This window comes from Manis javanica, chromosome 11, assembly GCF_040802235.1.
Source record: "Manis javanica isolate MJ-LG chromosome 11, MJ_LKY, whole genome shotgun sequence".
Taxonomy (NCBI): domain Eukaryota; kingdom Metazoa; phylum Chordata; class Mammalia; order Pholidota; family Manidae; genus Manis; species Manis javanica.
The window spans coordinates 49,727,941-49,750,903 of record NC_133166.1 but is presented as its reverse complement, the minus strand read 5'-3'; the positions used below and the strand labels follow the sequence as shown (position 1 = coordinate 49,750,903).

Below are 22,963 nucleotides of genomic sequence, written 5' to 3'. Positions count from 1 at the left end.
GAGTTCACATTGCATGACACATAAGCTTACAGCTTGGGAGACAAAAAGAAAGTGGAGCAAAGAATAAGGAGTAGAATCATGGACACGACAAACTTTAAAATATGACTCAGACATTCTGAATTAAATGGATCCATTGAATAACATGGTTTGCATTCCTTATGATCAGTTCAAGGAATGGCCTAAGAAATCTGCTTTTAACAGAATGCTAGGTTACTGACACTCAGAAGGACTTTAGGCAAATAACTTGATATTTCTGGAAATCAGTTTCCTCCTCTATCTCTTAGGGACATAGAGTAAGTAGTTCCTAAGTTCTTTTGTGAATCGCGTCTCAAAGTTTTCCAGAATACTCAAGGGCATTAAATGCTTAATTTGGCTACTTAGTGTTATTCATAATAAAATGCATATGTCAAAAGAAAAAAAACCTAAGTTCCTATTGGTTTTAAACTAATGACACCACATTTCTTATACTTTTCTTGCATATTTAGCTTTGGATAGGTATCAGATCTGTCAGAGTTTTGCAGGAGGCATGAGAATGACAGGATCTTTGTATCAGTCAATAAACAGAGGCAGTGTAAGTTTCATGGAAACTGAGTGTTTATTATAGAAATGTAGAGGAGTTGAGGAAGCAGAATTCTGAAAAGTGTAAGTCAGAGAGTCAGAGGAACAGTTGCTAACCAGTCTGCCTGGTACTCCAGTGCAGCTGGACAGGTGAGAGCCAGTGTGGACAGCAGAGGAGTCTGTGGAAATTGCTTCCTCAGTGGAAGCTGTTGTTTCTACAGACACGAACTTTGTGGATCTGTAGCCAAGTCTCTGGTGGTGGATCTGGTACTGCTGTTGACCAGCAGAGCTTGTAGTCAGGCATGAGCTGGATATGGAGCAGAAGAGAACATGACAAGCCTTGATTTGCTGGGTTCCTATTCATTCGTACTTATTGTGTTAGTCCTTTTGTGTCCGACTGTCACCACTTTTAGGGAGTATTGGCTCTGTTTTGTCTTCCAAATCACAAGCAAGTTCCTCTTTTGACCAACTCTGGCCTGGAACCATACAGCTGACGTAGCACACAGGGACAGAACAAAGAGACTTGAAACAAAATGTGTTTGATAGGAGTCTTCCTGATATCAAATTTCAAGTGTATATGACCTTGAATTTCTTTAAGTCTTTTTAAGTAGAGGACCAAGCAAAGATATACTTCTTAAAGCATTATCTAAGACAATAAGGTGAACAAGACAAAACTTGTAATTTTCTTGTCACATTACTGTGTATAAAATGTTTTGATTTTATTATTTTATGTGGTTTCACAATTATCTTCATATATGAGTAAGACAAGTGTTACTGATCCTGGTGATAGATGAAAATAAACATGGCTAAACTTTAAGTGATTGGCTAGGATCACTCATAAAAGAGAGAGAAAAAGTTGGTTGATCTTAGAATACACTGAATAGGGAATCCTTTGTGCAATATAAAGGATTCCAAAAAATACACCTCACTTCAAGTGTCCTCTCCCATTCTTTTGTTTTGAGCACATGAAGATTCAATTAATGATAATGTACTGCTTTGAATTATAAATAAAAATATTACTAATAATTACTTCATTTCATATGTAAACCATTTCAGAGTTTATAATGTTCATATATTTTATCTTATTTTGTCTTCATAAAGTATTCATCAGCTTGATTTTTATTATCTCCATTTTACAAACAAAAAGTAAGCCAGAAGACTGCCTCCCCCTCATGCTGATGTGACTTGTTAAAGCAGGGCTCAAACCCACTCACTTCAAATTCAAGTGTTCTGGTCTTGCTACAGCTTTTTATACTCAATAGTCATAGAGGAGACACTAAAAATATTTTGCATATATAGATTTAATAAATGAGAAGACACCTTAAACTCAAGGTGTTAAATTAACATTTTCCTATTATTTATTAAGTGAGGCTCAGAAGAGAGAAGTGTATGTTTAACACATCAGCACCAGGAAGGAACCCTCAGAAGGGGCTATGAATCCAGAAGCCACAGAAGAAGGTGCACATTGGAGGATAATGAAGGTTCAGATTCCCTGAGAGTGGAAATCTTGCACCAAGTTTAAAGCAAGGGATACTGACAAGTAAATTGGGAAATGATCAAATTTCCTCTAGAAAAATGAGGATGTGGGCAGATGTGTAATAATGGAATGAAGAACATCTCCTGTTCCAATGTGTATCATCCTTTTAGAACATTGATGGTGAAGTGATGGTCATGAATGTCCAGGAAGCCTTTGAAAATAAAGACTTCAAAAAACATACACTATTTCTTTTATAATGTGTATTTGAAATGGTCTGAGATAAGAAGGTTACTTAATGATGATTTTTGCAAATTTATTGTTTCAATATATAAAATTGTTATTTCAGGCCCATCTCTGTTGTATAATAGAAATGGATTTGCACAAGAGGGAAAGTGGCCTGGTAGAATGCAGTTCTTCAATGTATACTTAGATTTATTGTCTATTCCTTTTTTGTCATCAGATTCTTGAACCACTGGGAATTTTATACTTCTCATCCCTGAAACTCTGGGATATGCAAGGTTAGAGGTCCTCGTCCCCAAATGAAAAATATTCTTGACAGAGCAGATTTCATTGAACTACTAGCTATGGCTGTTGCCTGAGAACTTTTGACTCCTTGTGAATAGGGACCAGCTGGTGAGAACAGTCACCATCTTGGCCGGGACAAGCTTACGGCCCTATCAGAGGGAGGAGATAGGGTTGCCTTTACACTTTGGGGCAAAGGCGAATATTGCATATTTCTCATATCTCAAGTGATCTACTTGGTTCCTCCTTTTTTGTTTTGAACAATTTGTGACTGTGAATTATTACATAAAATTATACTAGCTTGAGATGTGTATGGTTACCAGAGACTTAGACCTCTTAGGAATGAAGACTTTGGTCACACTAATGAGCTGCTAAGAATTTAGTGGTGATACCTGAAGATGAGAGGAATTTAGAATGAATATCAGGGGAGGGAAATGATTACCAGGTGCAGTTCCCAGACCAGCTGCAACTACAAAGGGTGCAGCTCATCTCATTAACCTCTCTATGTAAGTTTCCTTTTTTAGAGAGAAGGTCAAAGGAAAAATGGTTTGAAACTGTATGGGAAAGTTGACCTGTGCAGAGCAAGGGGTGGATTATGGCAGCAAAAGAGTTCTGCCGCTCAGGTGTGTTAAGAGAGAAGTTCCTGTGAGGAGTATAGAAGCTGATAGCCTCCAGTTGCCTTGTTATTGGATTTGCCACATGGTTCACAGCCAGGTCGTGATCTCTCCATCCAGTGACTGAGCTCAGCAGAGGTACCAACCTCTGGCCATTTTGGCTCAATGTAGTACACTTCTAATGGGCATTGTCTTCTCTAGGCTCCTCATTGAGCTGATTGAGACCTTCTCAGAGCTACAGTGCAGCATGAGGCTCTTACAGCATTCTTCTTCCTTCCCTCCATCCCTTCACAGGTGTCAGACCTACACCAGTCTGAAGGCAGTCCCTGCCTGCTCTTGTTTCCTCTGACCTTTGTTTTTTTTGTTGTTGTTGTTTACTTTTTTAAAATTTTTATTAAGGTATGATTGATATACACTCTTATGAAGGTTTCACATGAAAAAACAATGTGGTTACTATATTTACCCATATTATCAAGTCCCCACCCATACCCCAATGCAGTCACTGTCCATCAGTGTAGCAACTTGCCAGAGATCCACTATGTCCCTTCTCTGTGATACACTGTTCTCCCCGTGATCCCCACACATGTGTACTAAACATAATACCCCTCAGTCCCCTTCTCCCTCCCTCCCCACCCACCCTCCCATGACCCTCCCCTTTGGTAACCACTAGTTCATTCTTGGAGTCTCTGAGTCTGCTGCCATTTTGTTCCTTCAGTTTTGCTTCATTGTCATACTCCACAAATGAGGGAAATCATTTGGCATTTGTTTTTCTCTGCCTGGGTTATTTTACTGAGCATAATGTCCTCCAGCTCCATCCATATTGTTGCAAATGGTAGGATTTGTTTCTTTCTTCTGGTTGAATAGTATTCCACTGTGTATATGTACCACCAATTCTTTATCCATTCATCTACTGATGGACACTTAGGTTGCTTCCATATCTTGGCTATTGTAAAAAGTGCTGCAATAAACATAGGAGTGCAAATGTCTTTTTGAATCTGAGAAGTTGTATTCTTTGGGTCAATTCCTAGGAGTGGGATTCCCGGATGAAATGGTATTTCTATTTTTAGTTTTTTGAGGAACCTCCATATTGCTTTCCACAATGGTTGAACTAGCTTCCATTCCCACCAGCAGTGTAGGACGGATCCCCTTTCTCCGCATCCTCGCCAGCGTCTGTTGTTCTTACTTTTTTCGATGCTGGCCATCCTTACTGTTCTGAGGTGATATTTTATTGTGGTTTTAATTTGCATTTCCTTGATGATAAGTGATGTGGAGCATCTTTTCATGTGTCTGTTGGCCATCTGAATTTCTTCTTTGGAGAACTGTCTCTTCATATCCTCTGACCATTTGTTAATCAGGTTATTTGTTTTTTGGGTGCTGAGGTGTATAAGTTATTTATATATTTTGGATGCCAACCCCTGTGGGATATGTCATTTACAAATATATTCTCCCATACTGTAGGATGCCTTTTTGTTTTGTTGATGATGTCCTTTGCCGTACAAAAGCTTTTTAGTTTGATGTAGTGCTATGAGTTCATTTTTGCTTTTGGTTCCCTTTCTCAAGGAGATGGGTTCAGGAAGAAGTTGCTCATGCTTATATTCAGGAGATGTTTGCCTATGTTGTCTTCTAAGAGTTTTATGGTTTCATGACTTACATTCAAGTCTTTAATCCATTTTGAGTTTACTTTTGTGGATGGGGTTAAACAATAATCCAGTTTCATTCTCTTGCATGTAGCTATCCAGTTTTGCCAACACCAGCTGTTGAAGAGGCTGTCATTTTCCCATTGTATATCCATGGTTCTTTTATCATATATTAATTGACCATATATGGTTGGGTTTATATCAGGGCTCTCTAGTCTGTTCCATTGGTCTATGGGTCTGTTCTTGTGCCAGTACCAAATTGTCTTGATTATTGTGGCTTTGTAGTAGAGCGTGAAGTTGGGGAGCATAATTTCCCCTGTTTCATTCTTCCTTCTCAGGATTGCTTTGGCTATTCGAGGTCTTTTGTGGTTCCATATGAATTTTAGGACGATTTTCTCTAGTTCGTTGAAAAATGCTGTTGGTATTTTTATAGGAATTGCATTGAATCTATAGATTGCTTTAGGCAGGATGGCCATTTTGACAATATTAATTCTTTCTATTCATGAGTATGGGATGTGTTTCCACTTATTGGTATCTTCTTTAATTTCTCTCATGAGTGTCTTACACTTTTCAGAATATAGGTCTATCACTTCCTTGGTTAGGTTTATTCCTAGGTATTTTATTCTTTTTGATGTAATTATGAATGGAATTGTTTTCCTGATTTCTCTCTCTGCTAGTTCATTGTTAGTGTATAGGAATGCCACAGATTTCTGTGCATTAATTTTGTATCCTGCAACTTTGCTGAAGTCAGATATTAGATCTAGTAGTTTTGGAGTGGATTCTTTAAATTTTTTTATGTACAATATCATGTCATCTGCAAACAGGGACAGTTTAAGTTCTTCCATGCCATTCTGAATGCCTTTTATTTCTTTGTGTTGTCTGATTGGCATGGCTTGGATCTCCAGTACTATGTTGAATAGAAGTGGGGAGAGAGGGCATCCTTGTCTTTTTCCCAATCTTAGAGGAAAATCTTTCAGCTTCTCACTGTTAAGTATAATGTTGGCTATGGGTTTGTCATATATGGCCTTTATTGTGTTGATATACATGCCCTCTATACCCATTTTGTTGAGAGTTTTTATCATGAATGGATGTTGAATTTCATCAAATGCTTTTTCAGCATCTATGGAGGTAATTACGTGGTTTTAATCCTTTTTGTTGATGTGGTGGATGATGTTGATGGATTTTCAGATGTTGTACCATCCTTGCATCCCTGGAATAAATCCAACTTGATCATAATGGATAAACTTTTAGATGTATTTTTGAATTCAGTTTGTTAATATTTTGTTGAGTATTTTTGCATCTATGTTCATCAGGGATATTGGTCTGTAATTTTTTTTTTTTTGGTGTCTTTGCCTGGTTTTGGTATTAGAGTGATGCTGGCCTCGTAGAATGAGTTTGGAAGTATTCCCTCCTCTTCTATTTTTTGGAAAACTTTAAGGAAAATGGGTATTAGGTCTTCACTAAATGTTTGATAAAACTCAGTGGTGAAGACTTTTCCGAAAGGTGGCAGCATGAGAGGAGAGACAGAGGCTTCCTCCTAAAACTGGATACAATTAAAAAATTTAATTGGTGCAACAAATCCTGAGAGAGCAGCAGGAAAGAGGATGGCATCAGACTGCACACACCTGGAGAAAAGAGCAGACCTCAGCGAATGGGGTAACGTACCAGAGCTGTGGCTCCACAGGACCCAAACCCTTCCCACATCTAAGCTCACCAGCAGGAGGAAGAGAAACAGAGCAGGGAGGGAGTCAAAGGCTTGGGACTGCTGAATACCTAACTCCAGAGATATCCTCTGGGAGCAAAAACCTACATTTCATGATGCTTTCATGAGACTCTCATGACTACTGGGTTGGAAAGTTAATACAGGCAGAGTTCCTGGGGAGACTGGGATTCCAGCCACTTGTGGAAAGCAGAGATCCATATCTGGCTGCTCTGGGACAAAAACATACCTATGTGACCAGCCCACTGGCTCAGGCAGTGGAGACAGGCACAGCAGCTGGGAGGCGGGGAACAGCTCTTTCCTCTCCCCCAGGCACCAGTACCGCTCCCCTGTGACCCCCAACATTGCTTCATGGGCTGAGCAGCTCCAGAATACAGCTTCTGGACACTATAGGGCGCCATATACAAACATGAAATGCCAAAGGAAACTTGTCCAGAGTAAAATTGTTAATACAACTCCTGAGAAAGATTTAAATATCAACTTGTGACTCTTCCTGAAAGGGAGGTCAAAATAAAAATCATCAACATTCTAATGGAGGTACAGAAAGACATCCAAGAACTCAGGAATGAATTCAGGTCAAAGATCCAATCATTGAAGAGCACGATGGAGGGTATTAAAAGCAGGTTGGATACGGTAGAGAAGACAATAAATGAAATAGAAACTAGAGAAGAGGAATACAAAGAAGCTGAGGCACAGAGAGAAAAAAGGATCTCTAAAAATGAAAGAATATTGAGAGAACTGTGTGACCAATCCAAGCGGAACAATATTTGCATTATAGGGATACCAGAAGAAGAGTAGAGAGAGAAAGGGATAGAAAGTGTCTGTGGGGACGTAGTTGCTGAAAACTTCCCCAATCTGGGGAAGGAGATAGTCTCTCAGGCCATGGAGGTACAGAGATCTCCCAAAACAAGGGACCCAAGGAAGACAACACCAAGACACATAGTAATTAAAATGGGAAAGATCAAGGATAAGGACAGACTGTTAAAAGCAGCCAGAGGCAGAAATAAGATAACATACAAAGGAAAGCCCATCAGGTTAACATCAGACTTCTCAGCAGAAACCTTATAGGCCAGAAGGGAGTGGCATGATGTATTTAACGCCATGAAGCAGAAGGGCCTGGAACCAGGATTACTTTATCCTGTGAGATTATCATTTAAATTTGAAGGAGGGATTAAACAATTTCCAGATAAGCAGAAGCTGAGAGAGTTTACCTCCCACAAACCATCTCTGCAGTCTATTTTGGAGGGACTGCTATAGATGGAAGTGTTCCTAGTGTTGGATAGCTGTCACCAGAGGTAGTAAAACCATGGTAGGGAGGGTGGAGCAGCTGATTGTGAGGCAAATGCAAAATTAAATTGACTATACCCAAAGTCAATCAAGGAATAGACAAAAAGTATGGAATTTGATACCTAATATATAAAGAATGAAGGAGGAAGAAAAAGGAGGAGAAAAATAAAAGAACTGTTAGATCGTGTTTGTAACAGCATACTAAGTCAGTTAAGTTAGACTGTTAGATAGTAAGGAAAGTAACCTGGGACCTTTGGTAACCACGAATATGAAACCTGAAATGGCAATACATACATACCTATCGATAAACACCCTAAATGTAAATGGACTGAATGCACCAATCAAAAGACATAGATTCACTGAATGGATATAAAAACAAGACCATCTATATGCTGCTTACAAGAGACTCACCTCAAAACCAAAGACATGTACAGTCTAAAAGTCTAGGGATGGAACAAGATATTTCATAGAAACAATAGAGAGAAAAAAGCAGGTGTTGCAGTACTAGTATCAGACAAAATAGTCTTCAAAACAAAGAAAGTAACAAGAGATAAAGAAGGACATTACATAATGATAAAGGGGTCAGTCCAACAAGAGGATAAAACCATTATAAATATATATGCACCCAACACAGGAGCACCAGTATATGTGAAACAAATACTAACAGAACTAAAGGAGTAAATAGAATGCAGTGCGTTCATTGTAGGAGACTTCAACACACCACTCACCCCAAAGGAAAGATCCACCAGACAGAAAATAAGTAAGGACACAGAGGCACTGAACAACACACTAGAACAGATGGACCTAATAGACATCTATGGAACTCTACATCCAAAAGCAACAGGATACACATTCTTCTCAAGTGCACATGGAATATTCTCCAGAATAGACAACATACTAGGCCACAAAAAGAGCCTCAGTAAATTCAAAAAGATCAAAATTCTACCAACCAACTTTTCAGACCACAAAGGTATAAAACTAGAAATAAATTGTACAAAGAAAGCAAAAAGGCTCACAAACACATGGAGGCTTAACAACATGCTTCTAAAGAGTCAATGGAGCAATGACCAAATTAAAATGGAGATCCAGTCATATGTGGAAATAAATAACAACAACAACACAAAGCTCCAACTTCTGTGGGATGCAGCGAAAGCAGTCTTAAGAGGAAAGTATATAGCAATCCAGGCATATTTAAAGAAGGAAGAACAAACCTGAATGAATAGTCTAACATCACAATTATCAAAACTGGAAAAAGAAGAACAAATGAGGCCTAAAGTCAGCAGAAGGAGGGACATAATAAAGATCAGAGAAGAAATAAATAAAATTGAGAAGAATAAAACAATAGAAAAAAATCAATGAAACCAAGAGCTGGTCCTTTGAGAAAATAAACAAAATATATAAGCCTCTAGCCAGACTTATTAAGAGAAAAAGAGAATCAACACACATCAACAGAATCAGAAACAAGAAAGGAAACATTATGAGGGACCCCACAGAAATACAAAGAATTATTAGAGACTACTATGAAGACCTATATGCTAAGAAGCTGGAAAACCTAGAAGAAATGGACAGCTTCCTAGAAAAATACAACCTTCCAAGACTGACCAAGGAAGAAACAGAAAATCTAAACAGACCAATTACCAGCAATGAAATTGAAGCAGTAATAAAAAAACTACCAAAGAACAAAACCCCCAGGCCAGATGGATTTACCTCGGAATTTTGTCAGACATACAGAGAAGATATAATACCCATTCTCCTCAAAGTTTTCAAAAAAATAGAAGTGGAGAGAATACTCCCAAACTAATTCTATGAAGCCAACATCACCCTAATACCAAAACCAGGCAAAGATTCCACCAAAAAAGATAATTACAGACCAATATCCCTGATGAACATAGATGCAAAAATACTCGGTAAAATGTTAGCAAACCAAATTCAAAAATATATCAAAAGGATCATACACCATGACCAAGTGGGATTCATCCCAGGGATGCAAGGATGGTACAACATTCGAACATCCATCAACATCATCCACCACAGCAACAAAAAGGACAAAATCCACATGATCATCTCCATAGATGCTGAAAAAGCATTCGACAGAATTCAACATCCATTCATGATAAAAAATCTCAGCCAAATGGGTATAGAGGGCAAGTACCTCACCATAATAAAGGCCATATATGATAAACCCACAGCCAACGTCATACTGAACAGTGAGAGGCTGAAAGCTTTTCTTCTGAGATCGGGAACACGACAGGGATGCCCACTCTCCCCACTGTTATTTAACATAGTACTGGAGGTCCCAGCAATGGCTATTAGACAAAACAAAGAAATACAAGGAATCCAGATTGGTAAAGAAGTTAAACTGTTACTATTTGCAGATGACAATATATTGCACATAAAAAACCCTAAAGACTCTACTCCAAAACTACTAGAACTGATATTGGAATACAGCAAAGTTGCAGGATGCAAAATTAAAACACAGAAATCTGTGGATTTCCTATACACTAACAATGAACTAATAGAAAGAGAAATCAGGAAAACAATTCCACTCACAATAGCACCAAAAAGAATAAAATACCGAGGAATAAACCTAACCAAGGAAGTGAAAGACCTATACCCTGAAAACTGTAATACACTCTTAAGAGAAATTAAAGAGGACACTAACAAATGGAAACTCATCCCATGTTCTTGGCTAGGAAGAATTAATATAATCAAAATGGCCATCCTGCCCAAAGCAATATACAGATTCAATGCAATCCCTATCAAATTACCAACAGCATTCTTCAACAAACTGGAACAAATAGTTCAAAAATTCATATGGAAACACCAAAGACCCCAAATAGCCAAAGCAAACATGAGAAGGAAGAATAAAGTGAGGGGGGGGGATCTTGCTCCCCAACTTCAAGCTCTATTACAAAGCCACAGTAATCAAGATAGTTTGGTACTGGCACAAGAACAGAGCCACAGACCAGTGGAACAGATTAGAGACTCCAGACATTAACCCAAACATACATGGTGAATTAATATATGATAAAGGAGCCATGGACATACAATGGGGAAATGACAGTCTCTTCAACAGATGGTGCTGGCAAAACTGGGCAGCTACCTGTAAGAGAATGAAACTGGATGACTGTCTAACCCCATAACCAAAAGTAAATTCAAAATGGATCAAAGACCTGAATGTAAGTCATGAAACCATAAGACTCTTAGAAAAAAACATAGGCAAAAATCTCTTGGACATGAACATTAGCGACTTCTTCATGAACATATCTCCCTGGGCAAGGGAAACAAAAGCAAAAATGAACAAATGGGACTATATCAAGCTGAAAAGCTTCTGTACAGCAAAGGACACCACAAATAGAATCAAAAGGTACCCTACAGTATGGGAGAATATATTCATAAATGACAGATCCGATAAAGGCTTGACATCCAAAATACATAAAGAGCTCATATACCTCAACAAACAAAAAGCAAATAATCCAATTAAAAAATGGTCAGAGGAGCTGAACAGACAGTTCTCCAAAGAAGAAATTCAGATGGCCAACAGACACATAAAAAGATGCTCCACATCGCTTGTTATCAGAGAAATGCAAATTAAAACCACAATGAGATATCACCTCACACCAGTAAGGATGTCTACCATCTAAAAGACAAACAACAACAAATGTTGGCAAGGTTGTGGAGAAAGGGGAATCCTCCTACACTGCTGGTGGGAATGTAAACTAGTTCAACCATTGTGGAAAGCAATATGGAGGTTCCTCAAAATGCTCAAAATAGACTTACCATTTGACCCAGTAATTCCACTTGTAGGAATTTACCCTAGGATTTAGCACTCCAGTTTGAAAAAGACAGATGCACCCCTATGTTTATTGCAGCACTATTTACATTAGCCAAGAAATGGTAGCAACCTTAGTGTCCATCAGTAGATGAATGGATAAAGAAGATGTGGTACATATACACAATGGAATATTATTCAGCCATAAGAAGAAAACAAATCCTACCATTTGCAACAACATGGATGGAGCTAGAGGGTATTATGCTCTGTGAAATAGGCCAAGGGGAGAAACACAAATACCAAATGATTTTCCTCATTTGTGGAGTATAACAATGAAGCAAAACTGAAGGAACAAAACAGCAGCAGATTCAAAGAACCCAAGGATGGACTAACAGTTATGAATGGGAAAGAGACTGGGGAGAATGGGAGGGTAGAGAGGGATAAGGGTGGGGAAGAAGTAAGGGGGTATTATGATTAGCATGTATAATGTGGGGGTGGGGGAAAGGGGAGGGCTGTGCAACACAGAGAAGACAGGTAGTGATTCTACAAGATCTTACTATGCTGATGGACAGTGACCATAATGTGGTTTGTTGGGGGGATGTGGGGTAGGGGAGAGCCTAGTAAACATAATGTTCATCATGTAATTGTAGATTAGTGATAACAAAAAAAAATTCAGCAGTGAAGCCATCTGGTCCAGGAGTTTGTTGTTAGATAGGTTTTTGATTACCAAATCAATTTTATTGCTGGTAATTGGTCTGTTCAGATTTTCTGTTTCTTCCTTGGTCAGCCTTGAAATGTATTTTTCTAGAAAGTTGTCCATTTCTTCTTGGTTATCCAGTTTGTTATTTATTTTTTCATAGTATTCTCTAATAATTCTTTGTATTTCTGTGGTGTCCATAGTGATTTTTCTTTTCTCATTTCTGATTCTGTTTATGTGTGTAGACTCTCTTTTTTTCTTGATAAGTTTGTCTAGGGTTTTATCTATTTTGTTTATTTTCTTGAAGAACCAGCTCTTGCTTTCTTTGATTCTTTCTATTGTTTTATTATTCTCAATTTTATTTATTTCTGCTCTAATATTTATTTTGTCCCTCCTTCTACTGACTTTAGGCCTCATTTGTTGTTCTTTTTCTAGTTTCATTAATTGTGAGTTTAGACTGCTTATATGGGATTGTTCTTTTTTCTTGAGGTAGGCCTATATTCCTTTTTGCACAGCCTTGGCTGCATCCCACAGATTTTGCGGTGTTGAATTATTGTTGCCATTTGTCTTGATATATTGCTTGATCTCTGTTTTTATTTGGTCATTGATCCATTGGTTATTTAGGAGCATGTTGTGAAGCCTCCATGTGTTTGTGGGATTTTTCATTTTCTTTGTGTAATTTATTTCTAGTTTCATAGCTTTGTGATCTGAGAAACTGGTTGGTACAATTTCAATATTTTTGAATTTACTGAAGCTCTTTTTGTGGCCTAGTATATGATCTATTCTTGAAAATGTTCCATGTGCACTTGAGAAGAATGTGTATTCTGTTGCTTTAGGGTGTAGAGTTCTGTAGATGTCTGTTAGGTCCATCTGTTATAATGTGTTGTTCAGTGCCTCAGTTTCTTACTTATCTTCTATCTGGTGGATCTGTCCTTCAGAGTGAGTGGAGTGTTGAAGTCTCCTAGAATAAATGCATTGCATTCTATCTCCCATTTTAATTCTATTAGTATTTGTTTTGCATATGTGGGTGCTCCTGTATTGGGAGCATAGATATTTATAATGGTTATATCTTCTTGTTGGATTGACCCCTTTATCATTATGTAATGTCCTTCTTTGTCTCTTGTTACTTCTGTGTTTTGAAGTCTATTTTGTCTGATACAAGCACTGCAACTCCTGTTCATTTTTTTTTCTCTGTTCGTTGCATGAAATATCTTTTTCCATCCCTTCACTTTTAGTCTGTGTATGTCTTTGGGTATAAAGTGAGTCTCTTGCAGGCAGCATATAGATGGGTCTTGTTTTTTTATCCATTCAGTGACTCTATGTCTTTTGATTGGTGCTTCAGTCCATTTACATTTAGGGTGATTATTTATAGGTTTGTACTTATTGGCATTGCAGGCTTTAGATTCATGTTACCAAAGGTTCAAGATTAATTTCCTTACTATCTAAGAGTCTAACTAAACTCACTTAATATGCTGTTATGAACACAATCTAAAGGCTCTTTTCTTTTTCTCCTCCTTTTTCTTCCTCCTCCACTCTTTATATATTAGGTATCATATTCTGTATTCTTTGTCTATCCCTTGATTGACTTTGGGGATAGTTAATTTAATTTTGCATTTGCTTAGTAATTAGCTGTTCTACTTTCTTTACTGTGATTTTATTACCTCTGGTGACAGCTATTCAACCTTAGGAACACTTCCATCTATAGGAGTCCCTCCAAAATACACTGTAGAAATGGTTTGTGGGAGGTAAACTCTCTCAGCTTCTGCTTATCTGGAAATTATTTAATCCCTCCTTCAAATTTAAATGATAATCTCACAGGATAAAGTAATCTTGGTTCCAGGCCCTTCTGCTTCATGGCGTTAAATACATCATGCCACTCCCTTCTGGCCTATAAGGTTTCTGCTGAGAAGTCTGATGTTAACCTGATGGGCTTTCCTTTGTATGTGATCTTATTTCTGCCTCTGGCTGCTTTTAACAGTCTTTCCTTATCCTTGATCTTTTCCATTTTAATTACTATGTGTCTTCATGTTGTCTTCCTTGTGTTTTGGGAGATCTGTGGATCTCCATAGCCTGAGAGACTATCTCCTTCCCCAGACTGGGGAAGTTTTCAGCAACTACCTCCTCACAGACACTTTCTATCCCTTTCTCTTTCTCTTCTTGTTCTGGTATCCCTATAATGCGAATATTGATTGTTCCATTTGGATTGGTCACACCATTCTCTTAATATTTTTTCATTCTTAGAGATCCTTTTATCTCTCTGTGCCTCAGCTTCTTTGTGTTCCTGTTCTCTAGTTCCTATTTCATTTATCGTCTCCTCCACTGTATCCAACCTGCTTTTAATACCCTCCATCGTGCTCTTCAGCAATTGGATCTCTGATCAGAATTCATTCCTGAGTTCTTGGATATCTTTCCATACCTCCATTAGCATTTTGATGATTTTTATTTTGAACTCCCTTTCAGGAAGAGTCATAAGGTCTATGTCATTTAAATCTTTCTCCGGAGTTATATTAATTTTACTCTTGACCAGGTTCCTTTGGCATTTCATATTTGTGTATGGTGCCCTCTCATGTCCAGAAGCTCTACTCTGGAGCTGCTCAGCCCCTGAAGCATTGTTGGGGATGCAGAGGAGCGGTGTTGGTGCCTGGGGGGAGGAAAGAGCTGTTCCCTGTTTTCCAGCTGCTGTGCCTGTCTCCACTGCCTGAACCGGTGGGCTGAGCACACAGGTATAAGCTTTTGTCCCAGAGTAGCTGGATATGGATCCCTGCTCTCCACAAATGGCTGGAATCTCAGTCTCTCCAGGAATTCTGCCTGTATTACCTTTGCAACCCAGTAGTCATGCGAGTATCATGAAAGTACCATGAAACGTAGGTTTGTGCTCCCAGAGCAGATCTCTGGAGCTAGGTTTGCAGCAGTCCCAGGCCTTCCACTCCGTCCCTGCTCCGTTTCTCTTCCTTCCACCAGTGAGCTTGGGTGGGGGAAGGGCTTGGGTCCCACATGGCCACAGCTCTGGTATGTTACCCTGTTCCATGAGGTCTGCTCTTTTCTCCAGGTGTATGCATTCTGGCACCGTCTTCTTTCCTGTTGCTCTCTCAGGATTAGCTGCGCCAACAATATTTTCTAATTGTGTCCAGTTTTAGGAGGAAGCCTCTGTCCCCCCTCTCATGCAGCCATCTTTAATCCCTTTTCTCTTGCCTTTGTTTTTCACTGGTCTTTCTCCATGAAAGGTCTTGTACTTCTAAGGCTGTCATGGCATTTGCTTCCTGAAGCAACTGAACTGACACAAGGACATAATTTCATTTTTCTCCCTCTTACAGACTTCTTGTTGAAAGGGCATCCATTTACTTAAGATGCTGTAGTAGCAAAAAATGAGGCCATGTGGTTTCACGGTAACATTGATACAGTGCTGTTGATAAGCCTCACCTCTGTAGCAGTTTTGCTCCACTGGCTTTTCAACAATAGCTTTCTCTTTCCTAGTAAATTAGAATCAGAGGTGTGTCCAGGTAGAATTTTCTTCTCTCTCCACTCCTGGCAACATACAGATTTGACTCATTATCAATCTATCTTGGTCATCTGCTGATTCTCATTTTTCAATTTGACTGACACTCCACCATGTGACATCATATATTTCTCATATTCTAGCTTTTTTCTTCCACTTTCCTTCAATAACCATAGCCTCTCTTTCAGCTGACCATTTTTCATGCATAGACCCTTACAAAACTATCATGCTTCTCTTTCTTCTAAGCAAGTTTGTTGACCAGAAACCACCCAAAGACTCTGTTGACCCTGACCCATAACGATCCTCTAGCTAGGGTTTCAGCATGAATTTAGATTTGTTTTAGTGAAGTCATGACATTTATCTATAACATTATTGCAATTATAGATAACATATACAATATTTGGTATTTGTACTCCCTTATAATATTGACATGATCTCTGCAAAGAGACATTCTTAGTCTCCTAAATGGAACTTAGATGTTGTGTGACATCATTTAAATGTTCCCCTCATATTAACAAAGGAAACCCACCAAGTCTGGATAATCATTTTAAAAGAACAGAGAACCCTATTTTTTTTACAGTTGTCTCATTTAATGTATTATCATAATATAAAAGCCCAATATCTTAATAATTGTTAGTAGACATCTGACTTATTTGAGATTCTGGGTCCTCTTAATCTGATGATTTAATGTTCTTGGAAAATAAAGCCAACATTGCTACCCCCATATGCCCTACCAAAGACATTTCAAATGCGACTTTGTCTATAAGCGTGTTGCTTACAGAAGTATGTGAAGATAAATCATCCCTTCCTTTGTTGGGAAAGCCCAGTATCAAATATAATAACTATAAATATAATATTGAGAAAGAACAATACTGATTTTTATCAAGCATAGTGCCTATCACCATGTCTCATACTCCTCTATTTGCTCCATAACTGACATTGTCCAGATGGCCATAAAACCTGCTGAAATTGATTGATAGTAACAAATAGTAGGATGGTGAATAAATAATTTATGTAAATGTGACTCCAGCTCCTAACTTTCTGTTGGTGTTTGTAATGAGTAGAGGCAGCTAATTTAACACCTTGTTTTTCTGAAATTGATTGAGAAGTCAGATTCCATCTTCCAGCTGTCTTGTTTAGACTATTCATGTCAAACAACTAATTCTCTGAACCATTTTAACCTTGTTCCCACTTAATTGGATCTCATCTTCATGTAGGCATGGTGACACTTAGGTGTTCTTTCAGACTGAAACAATAAAAGCCTGTCTGGTACCTACACAAAGTGCCTCTATCTGGGAACCACTCCAGATGCTTTGTTCTGTATTAAAAACCCAAATATTAGATAACTTTTAAAATATGGAACCAATTTTTCATTTCAGTGAAAACATTCAAACTAACTATAGATATTGATGTCATCCAATGTTGTAGATTATTAGCCCTGGTCTTTCTGAGGCACAGCATAACTCATAGTGCCTGGAATTTTTTTCAAAAGAAAGCTAGTGTTAATAAATGTGTTCAATAATCAGCAAAAATGTATTCAAAAGACAATACTGAGTCTGGTTGTGACAGATGTTAAAATGGGCACAGCTGGGAGATGTGGTCTAGTCATTGTCTGAACTATTTCTTATTTATTCGGGGTAAATGGGGATTATATTATACTCTAAGCTCTTTGAGAACAAGAAATTTTTCTTTGTATTTTAGCTCAATACAGCATTCAGTAAATGTTTACTAAATATATACATGATACATTTGTAAAGAAAAGGAAATAATTTGAGGCTAAATGATACAGAAAAGATCATTCTTGCCATAAAGCCCTGATAAGAAGGAATAAAAAATAGATATTATGTCAAATATTGATGACAAATATTGAATAGTGACTTTTGAGATGACTTTGATTGAAGTCATGGTTTAAATTGTGGCCTCAAATAAATAACTGTATATAACAAAGTTGCTACTTCTTTGCTTTTGCTTGAATCCTTATTTCTGTTTCTTGATTGCAGAAGTTACTCCTCTGGTGTCATTCCTTGACTTCCTCCTGAAAACAAACAAATGAATAACTTTGTTGGTGAGTTCTAACCATCACATTATGCCTCCTTAGAATCCATCTGCTCTTAAAGCTTCCTTGGAAATCACAGATTATGCTGGTCAGCAGCCTGTAAATCCCCAGAATTGATCTTGCAGGCATACACTTTATCTACTTCCTCTGTATCTAGGCACTTTATCTACTTGACTCTGACTCTAGGCACCGTACCAGTCAGAAGAAGCTTTGAGCATGTAAAATCCCCTGATGTAAAGAAACAGCAATGGGTATAGGTGTTTGCACTGTTAGCCACTCATATTTCCAGCCTTTACTAAGTGCAAGCCCTGAAGTCTTCACCATGCAGCTACCTACCTCAGATGTTGAGACAATTCAGTCCAAAATGGGCAGTGTACATCTTACCATACCTATGAATAAGTGGGGCCTAAATTAGTCTTAATGTGTTAAGCCTTATATAAAGCCTGATAGTGGGAATCTCTCAGATCATCTTGCAAATACTTTTGTAGTTAATGAACTGCAACTTTTCCCTAACCACTGCACCTGTCATATTTAGATAGTCTGAATGAAATATGTTGTTCTTACATTTTTGATTACACTCCAGTCCATAAAATTTCAAATTTTCCTCTAAACAATTCATTTACCTGGCAGTTTGACAACTCCTTCATCCATGGTCAGCTGCTCCTAGGATTGGTTACCGTGCAGACCAGTGTTATTGTTAATACTATTTTAAAGTATGTGCCATGACATATTCCTACATTCTCCTAGACTGATTAATAAAAGTGGATATTTCAGTGTCCTGCTGTACAGTGTATGTAGGACCCTGGACTTTACAAGTAGAAAACCTTTCACAATTTTCAAAAGTTTGAGAAACAAAAATTATATGCATTTTTTCTTTTTTTGTATTTGTATGAGATGATGGCTGGTAGCTAAACATTGTGGTAATCATTTCACAATATATGTAAGTCAAATAATTATGCTATATACCCTAAACTTATACAGTGCTATATGTCAATTACATCACAATAAAACTGGAGATAAAAGTGTTTGATAAACACTACATTAAGGCTTGAGAAATATTACTATAGCCTATACATTTGGTACTGAAGCTTGTAGCCAAACCCAAATTATAATTTTTTAATAACGTTTATTGAAATGTAATTCACTTACCATAAAATTCATCCTTTTAAAGACTGCAATTCAGTAGTATAATTATGTTCAAGATATGAATCGTGAGTCTGTTTTTCATTATCCTGGAAACTTCTACTGTAGTATCTTTATATATATATTTATGTATATATGGTGAAGACTCCTTGAGATCCAATGGATGAGCCTACCATATCTTTGAACATTTAGACTGCCAATTACCCACCTTGGAGTCCAAGTCTACCAGTAAGAGTATTTCTTTGGACAATGATTGCAAACTTTTTTATTCCAAGCCAGCTTTCTTCTGAAGAACTAGCAGGCTTTCCAGTCAACCCCACTGAGAATATTCCACGAGATTACGTGGAGACATTCTTGTCTGGAACAACAGATAAATGTTGGAAAGAATATATCATTTGCTTGGGTAGAAAGGTTGGGTAGAAAGGTAGAGGAAATGGAGTTTACACTGGGTTTGATAGAAAATAGAGACCCACTGGGAAATCAATGAAATAATATGAAGGAGAATATATGGTGGGTATTTGTGTAAAATTGTAAAGGTGTACAAGATGAATCAGAGAGAAATGAGCCTAATGTCAAGAGAACCAATAAAGAAAAGTATGTTGAACTGAACCAGGAGCTAGATGACAAGGGCCTGGGTTTGAGTACTATCAGTCAAAATGGAAAGGAAATATTGCTAAGATTTGTTGAATAAATGGAGCTGAAAATGTTAAATTATATAATACCATTACTTGGTGGCTTAGAAAAATACCTGGTGGTGCTGGTGAGAATGGCAGCAAAGTTGATAGAGGAGCTTATAAAGATGAATGAGAGCTCTACACCCTGTATCTCCCAGCTGAGCCCAAGTTACCATTGCCATTTCTCAGCTACAGAGTGTGACTGATGCCAGGATGCAGAACTAAAAGAGGGTGATTACTGGGTTTTGGGGTGAGGTACATATGGTATGTTGTTTGAGCAAATAATATTTCTGGAAAGTGACAAGATGAATAGTGCTGGTGTACATCCATCACAAGTCATATTAGACATTTTACACAGGCATACTCTCTCTAAAGAAACTCACTTCTACCTTCTTCACCACATTTCACCCCAATACCTTTCTTTGTCAGTACTGTTTCTAGTAGGAAATTATGGGAAAGGAAATATTTATAATTTACTTGAAGAAATGTTTCTGTATTTGTCAAAACATTCAGTCAAAGACATCCAAAAACAATTCTGTGGAAGTGAATATTGCCAACAATATTTGTTTTTTCCTGGCACAGAAAACACATGACTAGTTTTAGCCAATGAAGCATGAGCAGCATGATGTGTGTAACATCTAGGCCAAAGTATTTAAAAATGTGTCACCTCACACTATCTCTTCCCCTCTGATGGTAACTGTGCAGACCACATGTTGAATCAGCCTGGATTCTTGAGTCACTGCATGGAGAAGAACTTGCTGTGAGAGTTGCCTGATCTAAACCAGACTTGTGTGAGTAATAAATATTTGTTCTGTTAAGCTACAGCATTTACTTGTTATCACAGTCTTGTTTATATGCCCTTCCTGATACTCTAAGTCAGTGTGGCTTAGTATAATTATAGTGATGTAAGTCTCAGGACAAAAACAAAAACAAAAAACAAACAAATAAAGCACATAGCCTAACACTCCAGAGGTAACTGACATTAGGAATAGCTGGACTTGGGTGTTTGCATTTCTCCTAGACAGGCTGTCTCTCTGAAATATTTCAGCCTACTTACCCAGTTTACTGGTTTAGAAAAACAAAACAAAACAAAAACAAAGGCCTTTTTTAATTCCAATATTTGACTTTGAACAAAACAAACATGGAATTGGATATTATTGTATAAACTTGGATTATGCATTTATCTCTTTATTCATGAATATGAATCATGACTGTAGATTTAATGTGGTTGACCAGGCCAGATGCCAAAAAATATGATTGATCCCACCCAAATCATACAGATTAAAAATGAGTGAGGAGTGATTCCCCAAAATGAAATAGAACTGTTATTACTAAAATAGGGTGAAATGAGGCTGGGAAGCCAAAAAAAAGCCCATATTATATATTTTCAGTGTAGACATTATCTCTTTATAACTTTAGACAACATTGTACAGGTATACCCTACAGAGTCTCTGTAGTTAACATTTCCTGATGGAATAATATCTTCTGGTTTTTAAAATTCAAACTTCATGGAGCTGACAAAACCCTCAACTGCAACATGTTTTAGCCTATGTTTGCATCATAAAATTTATATTTTTTGTCCCCAGAGTTTCATCACATTGCAAAATGGTGTTTAGGAAAAGTTTTGAGTTATATTCCAAAACCAATCAGTAGACTGTCAAAATCATGACAAATATTTCAAAATGTAGAAAGTACAAAGAGTGTCAACAAAGGAGGCAGGTAGGTTGGATGTGTCTGGTGCTAAGAGGCACCACAGTGTCACACTCAAGGTGAGCCATTCTCTGCCACCAGGTATTTGTATTGAATGTCTTCCATATTGTTGCCAAGTTTTTGCCAATAATTGTACAATGGGACCTCCTCCTGCCCAGCCAAATAAAGGAAGTATTCATGAAAACTGTGGGGGTGCAAGCAAAGCAAATAAGAAAGTGATGGAAATGGGACTGAAATGTTACCACATAAAATGTAATTTCAAAAAATTATTATATTAATTATTTGATAACCACAGACATATCCTGAGTATATATACTAACATGATAGTTTGTTAATTCTCTTGAAGTATTTTTACTGCATGTTTTAGTCATATTTAGAAATATGGTGGGAGTTTTGGGTTGAGACTTTTTTTTTCCTATGTAAAATAATGGGAAGATCTTCCAGGAATTCTTTCATTTTGCTTTTAATTTTTCATAGCAAATAAGATTTTAGGAGTGGATTGCTATCTACAAACAGGACATCTCTGTGTTTCTAAGCTGTTGTCTTGGCACTCGGCTCTGTAGCTTCTCTCCTCTAAAGTCACTTCCTCTGCTATTCTTTTCTGCAGCAGTGGGGTGTCTAGAACTTTTACTGAATGAGGTGTGCAAGATAAGAGGTATGCTCATAAAAATGAGGTTCAATAGCTAGAAATGGTGTAAAATACTAGCATTTTCTAGACCTACTCTTAGGCTATAAATAACATCATTAAGTAATGCCAAGCCTCTCATGGACTCTGAGACATTTCCTAGGGGACTTGATGAAATTCAAATCCTTTATTTTACTTTCCACACATTTATTGATCATACATTCATTAAGATGGCATGACACAGGACATATACTAACTAATTATCTTAATATTCAGTCCAATTTGTGATTGAAATATAAAGTGTTGATAATACATTATAAAGCATAGAACATCTGAAATGATTGTTTTTCCCATTTTTGGGTGAACATCAATTGTGCTTTCTGGTTTGTTCACTTATTCATTGATTTAACAAATATCCATTGATTTTCTACTGTTTAGAGGGCTTATCCTGATTAAAATATTTCCACTTTGAAGGATGAATCTTAGCTCTTTGATAGATACTCTCTTTAGTGATCTATTTAGAGACAAGGTTTTGAAGAGATGGATAGGAATTCATTCACATCTTTGGCAACAGAGTTCTGAAAATGGAGTCACTCAGCTAAACAATACTGGAATGAATGAAGATAACAGCTATTTAAATACTTGAAGTGAGTTTCAACAATAAATAGTTTTCTTTGAATACTCATTCACTGGGTTAAACAATATGTCTTTTAATCTTCCTAATAACCTTTTGAAATAGTTCCTATTACTATAAATATTATATAAATAAGGAGATGGTCAGGGGTGTGAAGCAATTCATCCATGATTACTTAAAAGAACATGGAAGCTAGAGTATATAACTATTTGTGCCTTCAAAGATGATTAGAATTTGCATAGGCTCATAGGCACAAACCCTGTATCACAAGCAAAGGCATGGAAAATGTCCATGAAAATCAGATTAAAAACCATTACTGACCAATCTAACTGGAAAGAAAA

At 37.5% G+C, this 22,963-nt stretch overlaps 1 long non-coding RNA gene across 1 annotated transcript in view; it reads left to right on the top strand.

Annotated features, from left to right (window-relative positions):
- The window catches only part of LOC140844269 (uncharacterized), a 126,768-nt gene that overhangs the window by 15,586 nt on the left and 88,219 nt on the right, over positions 1–22,963 (top strand). The window contains exons 2-3 of the long non-coding RNA XR_012122418.1: positions 17,781–17,845; positions 20,359–20,444. This is a non-coding gene — a long non-coding RNA (uncharacterized lncRNA). The remainder of the gene's footprint in view (positions 1–17,780; positions 17,846–20,358; positions 20,445–22,963) is intronic.